Raw genomic sequence first — 7,791 nt, forward strand, 5'->3', positions numbered from 1 at the left:
TCGTCGGCGGCGGTGGAGCGGGTGCGGGGGGTGCTCGTCGGTGGCGGTGGAGCGGGGGAAGGATCGAGATCGAGATGGAGGGGGATCGAGATCGAGATGGAGGGGAATCGAGATCGAGATGGAGGGGGATCGAGATCAAGTGTCCTCATGAATTCAAAAAGTGCCCATGAAATTTATTTATTTTTGAAACGGTGCGCCATTAGTAGTTTTGCAAAAAAAAGAATAATTTTTTTTACAGTAATGGCGCACTCTCTGCCTGGTGCGCCATTACTAGACTAGTAATGACGCATTATCGACCTGATGCGTCATTATTATGTATGGAAAAATGGAAAACAAAAAAATTTAATACTAGTGGCGCACCCTGTTTATGAAGATTGCCAACCTAATGGCGCATCACCAACAGATGTGCCATTAGTATATAGTAGTGGCGTACTATTTCCCTGGTGCGTCATTAATATCAATCCTATCAATAGCCCTTTTTCTAGTAGTGTGAGGCATTGTTGAATTTTTCTAAGCACTTCCTCTCAATTTCTTCACATTCGAGGAAAATAAGCATGACCGCCGTCGATAAAGAGACGCTGAAAGCAACGAAGGCCAAGGCACGCCTAGCAGGGTGAAATACGAAGATTGCCAACCCCAATGAGATTAACATGATCCCAGTTGCGACCAACATCAACTACAAGAAACAATTAATACACGACAATGTATCAGAAAAGGTTCATTAGCAAAACAAAATATAATTGTTTATAAGGTGCCATATGCATCGATCGGCAAATACCTCTGGCCCTACGGGCGATTTTACCGTCCGGGTACCATGGGCACGATGTTTATAAGGTGCCATATGCATCGATTGGCAAATACCTCTGGCCCTACGGGCGATTTTACCGTCCGGGCACCATGGGCACGTGCCCGGGCTCGACGCCGCCAGTTTCCGAAACGTCCACGAGCTCCCGAAGCCGCAAGAATCGCAAAAATTGCTCATATATGCTGAAAACTCGTGAAAATACACTGAAAACAGGAAAACTACTCTATAACCGGGCCGGAATGGACAGTTTCTTGTCTATTGGGCCTTTCTTAGAACAACCAGGAATTCATGCACCCTTTCATAATTTTGGCTACAACCAACTCGAGAAAATCAGGAGACCAATCGATCGATTTGTGGCCTGTCGAGCAGAGACCAGGAACTTAGGGAGATGAGAACGGGCACTCGCGTGGCACGCCCAAACCCTAGCTCGGCACTCCATTCTCGAAGACGATCTGGTAACTAGTGGAGGTGGAGGGCGGAGTACCGGAGGTCATCGATGAACAGTGAGCCGCAAGAGTGTTGGCGCGCGGCGGGGTCACTACTCCATCAGGCAGGCGGGCGAGGGTCACGTACGATCGAAAGTGCAAGCACCCAGGCGGCGGCTCCTCCTGTGAAAATTTCATTCCGGCACCGGCGGACGGTTGCTCTTCGCCAGCCGCAGTAGCCGTGCCAGCAGCACTGCCACATGTTCGAGCAACACAAAGCCACGACCAAGAGGCGGCTAGCACCAAATTGTCTAAGAGGGCTACCGCGGCACACGATAATTAGGTGAGTCATTCTCTGCAATTTAATGAAAAATTATGCTATTTAACATTAATTGTGTCGATTCAAATTATGTTAGTTCAAACTTCAGAATTGAGCATATTGTGATAAATCAGACATGTGATACTTGTGATTTTTGGAAGGCCAAAATATACTTTAGCTTACAATGTGCCCGGGCTTTAAAAATTCACTAGCTCCCCCACTTCCTGCGGGTGTGCTAATAGTAGTTGTTAATTCACAGGTTACGCCATAATAGTACGGTCTCATGTAATTATTTATATGAACCGTTACGCCATGTAATCATTTGCGGGACCCACCTATCATAGTTATGCTCAATACTCCGGCATGTAAAATTATTTATATGAACCGTTACGCCATGTCATTACTTATGGGACCCATCTATCATTATTATGCTTAAAACGGTCTCAGACATCAACTATTGTTTTCTACAAAAATTAAACTCGGAATTAGTGGGTTTTTGCATAAAACTGTAGAAGTGTGGTTTCTGCAACTCTATCCTTCAATGTTGATGTTTTCTACAATTCACTCCGAAGACCAAGATTGAATTACCATTGGTATGCATACAGGCATGCCACAATTTTTTCTCATGGTATAGTGCACGTACATACGTGAAAGACTTTGTGATCGTCGTCGTCGAGGGGCACCACAGATGGCTAGGGTTCCAAACCTTCCCTTCAACCTACAGAACGAAGCTTGGGGGCTGGCAATAGCGAGACAGATAGACAAGACTGTGACCTCGAAATAGTTTGATCCTGTAGGAGGTTTTCTGAGAGCAAGGGTGACAATTGATGTTAATAGACCACTGAGAAGATGGATTCTCATTGATTCAGCAAGAAGGAAGAGCAGGGACTGGTATGATATTCAGTACGAACAGGTCCCGAATTTTTTCTTTTCGTGTGGTCGCCTAGGCCACTCGGATCTTGTTTGCCCTACACCAGGTACGCGTGATGAGAAAGGAGAACTCCCGTTCAAAACAAGCCTTTGTGCACCTGAGATGTGGAAAGGAAATGCCTCGAGTGATAGATCGTCTACAGAGCCACAAAACTCATCTACCAAGCAGAAAGACGCTAACTCTTCAGGCAGCAGAACTGAGGGCACTGCTGAGGTCAACTCTCCGATGAAAAACAAAGGAAAATATAATAAGAGGAAGGGTGGTCCTCAAGCTAACATGGTATATCGTAGAGTGGAACTACCGGTACTACCGAGCATTGAGACTAATGCGAACCTTAATGATGCAAATACCGGGGCTACTACTACTGATATGGTTGTTTTCAAAGCAAAGAAAGGTGAGAGCTCGAGTGATCCATGTGGAGTCGGCGAGTCTTCAGCAACTGAACCTATCCCAAAGAAGAAGAAACCGACCCCTACAACATCTGAAAATTTGGCAGCGGCTGCAGGACAGCCCTGCCAAGCGCAATGAGGTGCTTAAGTTGGAACTGCCGGGGGCTTGGGAACCCCGAGGCAGTTCGTGAGCTTCGCAATGTCGTGAAGCAAGAAGGGCCTGCCCTACTTTTTGTGATGGAAACAAAGATAAGGGCGAAGAGGGTGGAGAGCTTACAGAACACTGGATAGTGTGGGACTCAGTGGTTGCATCGGGGTATTTTGGTCAAGAGATGTTGCAGTTGGGTTAAGAAATTTCAGTTCTGGCCACATCGATGTGATAGTCCAGAAAGCTGATCAGACCTCCCTGGCTTGGAGGTTCACGGGGTTCTATGGTGCCCCAAGGAGTGAGGACCGGCATCATAGTTGGAGATGTTTACGTAACCTGCATGCAGTTCAACATCAGGCCTAGCTTTGCTTGGGGGATTTCAACGAAACTCTATACGGTACAGAACACTTTAGCAGAGCGGACACACCTGAGTGGCAAATGCGTGCTTTTCGAGAAGCCCTTGACGATTGCTCCCTGCAAGACCTAGGTTAGACAGGGGTGCCATATACATGCACTAGTAGAAAAGAGGGCTTTGGTTCAAGCCGAGTCAACACATTAGTCCCGGTTCAGTCCAGAACTAGGACACATGGGGGCATTGGTCCCGGTTCGTGAGGCCAAGGGCCTGCCGGGCCTCGTGGGGGCATTGGTCCCGGTTCGTCTGGCCCCTTTGGTCCTGGTTGGTGTAACGAACCGGGACCAATGGGCCTCGCTCCTGGCCCACCACCATTGGTCCCGGTTGGTGGCTTGAACCGGGACCACAGGCTTCCCTTTAGTCCCGGTTCATGCCACAAACCGGGACCAATGAGGTGCCTATATATACCTGTCGGTGTCAAAACCGGCGGATCTCGGGTAGGGGGTCCCGAACTATGCGTCTAGGCGGATGGTAACAGGAGGCAGGGGACACAATGTTTTACCCAGGTTCGGGCCCTCTTGATGGAGGTAAAACCCTACGTCCTGCTTGATTAATATTGATGATATGGGTAGTACAAGAGTACATCTACCACGAGATCAAGGAGGCTAAACCCTAGAAGCTAGCCTATGGTATGATTGTTGTTCGTCCTATGGACTAAAACCCTCCGGTTTATATAGACACCGGAGAGGGCTAGGGTTACACAGAGTCGGTTACAATGGTAGGAGATCTACATATCCGTATCGCCAAGCTTGCCTTCCACGCCAAGGAAAGTCCCTTCCGGACACGGGACGAAGTCTTCAATCTTGTATCTTCATAGTCCAGGAGTCCGGCCGAAGGTATAGTCCGGCTATCTGGACACCCCCTAATCCAGGACTCCCTCAGTAGCCCCTGAACCAGGCTTCAATGACGATGAGTCCGGCTCGCAGACTGTCTTCGGCATTGCAAGGAGGGTTCCTCCTCCAAGTACTTTATAGAAGATTTTGAACACAAAGGTAGTGTCCGGCTCTGCAAAATAAGTTTCCACATATTGCCATAGAGAGAATAATATTTACACAAATCTAATCTGCTGACGTATTCCGTAGCGTGACATCACACCACAGCCAAGTCTTTATTCGAATCGTTTTACTGTCCCACCTCAGCGGGTTTAGCGAGGCGGTTTCCTTGGCACGCCTTGTCAAAATAGAGATCGTGTCCCCTTATTCCGGGATTCTCATCTATACGGGCGTGGGTAACCCAACCGCGCCATTGATTATGGCACTTGGGAGATAAGCGAGTTTTATCAGGCTGGTGGGGACGCATAGTCGCGTCCACCCATATAAGGGGATAAGGATCCACCTTTTCATCCACGCCTTCTTCCTCCTTTGCCTATCCATTTCCGCGCACTCGAGCTCCAGCCCCCAAGTCCGCACACCCCACCTCAACCTTCTCCAGCCATGTCCGAAGTGGGAGGCAAGTGGATGGTCTCCTCCGTCACGGAGGGACACGTCAAAAAACTGAGGAAGGCCGGATACTTGTCTAACGACATTGCGCACCGGCTTCCCGAAGAGGGGCAGCTCATCCCCACCCCTAGGCCCCATGAGAGGGTGGTGTCCCTCCCCCATTTCCTCCATGGACTGGGCTTCCCTCTCCACCCATTTGTCTGGGGCTCATGTTCCACTATGGCCTGGATTTCCACGATCTGGCCCCGAACTTTGTCCTCAACATCTCGGCGTTTATCGTCGTGTGCGAGGCTTTCTTCTGCATCCGCCCCCATTTCGGCCTATGGCTCAAGACTTTCAATGTCAAGCCGAAGGTGGTGCACGGCACCCAGGCGGAGTGCGGAGGCGCCATGATGGGCAAGATGCCCAACGTCCTATGGCTCGAGGGCTCCTTCGTGGAGTCCCTAAACGGGTGGCAATCGAGGTGGTTTTACATCACCGAGCCGCGCGACCCTGAATGGGTCGCAGCCCCCGAGTTCCGATCCGGACCCCCTACGCGGCTCGCCTCCTGGAAAGAGATGGGCCTGTCGTGGGGCAAAAAAGGAGAGCTGACCGGACTCCAAACATGCGTCCAAACCCTGGTGGACAAGAAGCTGAAACTTGTCAACGTAGTCCAGGTTATGCTCATCTGCCGGATCCCCCCGTGTCAACAACGGGCTTTCAACCTGTGGGAGTTCGACCCGGCGCGGCACCGAACTCTGAGCAGGCTCTTCGACACGACGTACGAAGATGCCTAGAAGGTGCTTTTCAAGGGCGCCGAGGCCCCCGCATCCGCTACCGAGGATCACGGATTCAGCACGCAGTGTCACGCTTGTGCGGTAAGCTGTTTTTACCTTTTACAGGGTATTAGTCTTTCATAGTTTGACTCCATGGGGGATCTAAGCTCCCTTACCTTTGACAGGATTGGCAGGAGACATCCGGACAGATCAACTGTCCAGCTCCTTTGCCCGAAGGCCCAGCGGACGTTCGGTTGGCGAAGTTGCTGGTTCCGGCACCCTACATGGTGCCGGAGAAGAAGGCCAAGAAGAAGGCCGCGGGGACTCGAAAGAGTGCCCGACGCCAGGAGGTGTCGGATTCATCATCCGACGACTCCAAGGCGCACTCCTCCCATGAAGACGAGCAGGAGGAAGAAGAGACCTCTCCCCCTCTAGCGGGGGGAGGGAAGAAAAGGAAGGCTGCCCGAACTGGGGAGGCCAAAGGGTCCAAGAGGGGGAAGACCCCTCCTTCGGACTACTCCACCAACACCGACGACGTTGAAGTGGAGTGGCCGCACAGGGCCAAGCCCCTGGCAAGATAGTAAGTATCCGGATACCAGAGTGATTCATAGTATTCCCCCATTGCACAACTTTTCCTTGCGTCGAATATGTCTATGCAGTCCGCCCAAGGCCGGGCTCAACGAGTCGTCGAGCGGCTCCCTGGATTCGTTGGATGTGAATTCGCTTCTGGCTGCTACCTCCCCCACCCTACGGACGGGGCCGAGGTGGCGTCCCAACAGGTTCCAAGCCAGGAGGAGGTGGTCCTGGAGGCGCCGCAAGGCGACCTCCCGGACTCCAGGCGTGGAGGGGATAGAACCCCCAAGGGCTCTAAGTCCGGCTTTGAGCCGGACACCGCGCCGGAACCTTCAACGGTTCCGAACTCCGGTAGGCAGCCTCCTTCCAAGAGGAGCAAGCCTACCGAGCCAGTGACCTCCGTCCAACCGGAGGCACCGGACAATTTGCTGGAGGTGCTTAATGGCACCTCCATTGACGAGGAGCACCACACTATTATGAGTGCGGTGATCCAGAAGGTTCTGTCCGCCAAGAGCGGACTGACTGAAGCCTGTGCCAGCCTTCTAACAGGCTTTGAGGTAAGTAAGGAATATGTAAAAATATTACCGCATAGACAGTAGCCCCTGATGCTCTATTCGGCGTTCGGAAAGAAAAGCCGAATAGAGGATCTAATAACATTTGCAGGAGTCTAACAAAAGTAAGTCAATATGCGTATGCAGGCTTCGCTGCTAGCATCCGCCGCACTGACAGCAGAGGTGGGCACGCTGAAGCAGAACCTCGAGCGGTCCGAGAAAGAGCTCGGCCTAGCCAAGCAGCAGGTCGAGGAGAAGGAAGGTAAGAAATACCTTATTGAAATATGTGAAAGGTGCAATTCCAAGAAGTGATAGGATTAACACGGCTATTGTAGGGGCCACAACTGAGGTGGCGACCATTAAGCAAGCGCTGTCCGAGGCCGAGAAGAGGGCGGCCACGGAGCGCACCGAGCGGGAGAAGCATGAGACTCAGGTTGGCGAGAGTCTGAGCTTGGAGCTTGACTCGAAGACGCGAGAGTCTGAGCTCGCGGCGGCCATTGGAGATGCCAAGTCTACCAAGGCTGAATCCCAGAAGGCCCTCCAGGAGGTTGAGGCAATAAAAAAGATAGCGGCGGGTAAGGCATTCTTTATGAAAAGCAAGCACGTAAAAGTGAATTACTTGTTACTTACCCGAATCCGGAGCTCTCCAGGAGCATTTGCAGACTTGCCCCGTAGCGTGTCGGATGCCGCCGCCTTCTACCGAGCCGAGGAGGGAAGCTCGACGGAGAAGGTGTCTGGTCTCAGTATGCTGAGGCCGAACACCCGGTGCCCTTAAGTGACCAGCTGAAACAGCTGGTCGAGCTCCATAAGGTGGCCGAACAGGCCATGAAGGGCCTCATAGTCCGGCTGTGGCCTGGAGAGGCCATGCCTGGGAGCTACTTCGGGCTGGTGAGGCGGCTGGTGGAGGCCTGTCCAAGGCTCGAAGTCATCAAGCGCTCCATATGCATGAGGGTGCCCGTAGGGCGCTTGCTCGTGCGAAGGTGCACTGGGGCAAGCTGGATGCTGAGAAGCATGTGAAGGACGGGCCACCGCCGGGCAAGGAGC

Source organism: Triticum dicoccoides, chromosome 7A (genome assembly GCF_002162155.2).
Source record: "Triticum dicoccoides isolate Atlit2015 ecotype Zavitan chromosome 7A, WEW_v2.0, whole genome shotgun sequence".
Taxonomy (NCBI): domain Eukaryota; kingdom Viridiplantae; phylum Streptophyta; class Magnoliopsida; order Poales; family Poaceae; genus Triticum; species Triticum dicoccoides.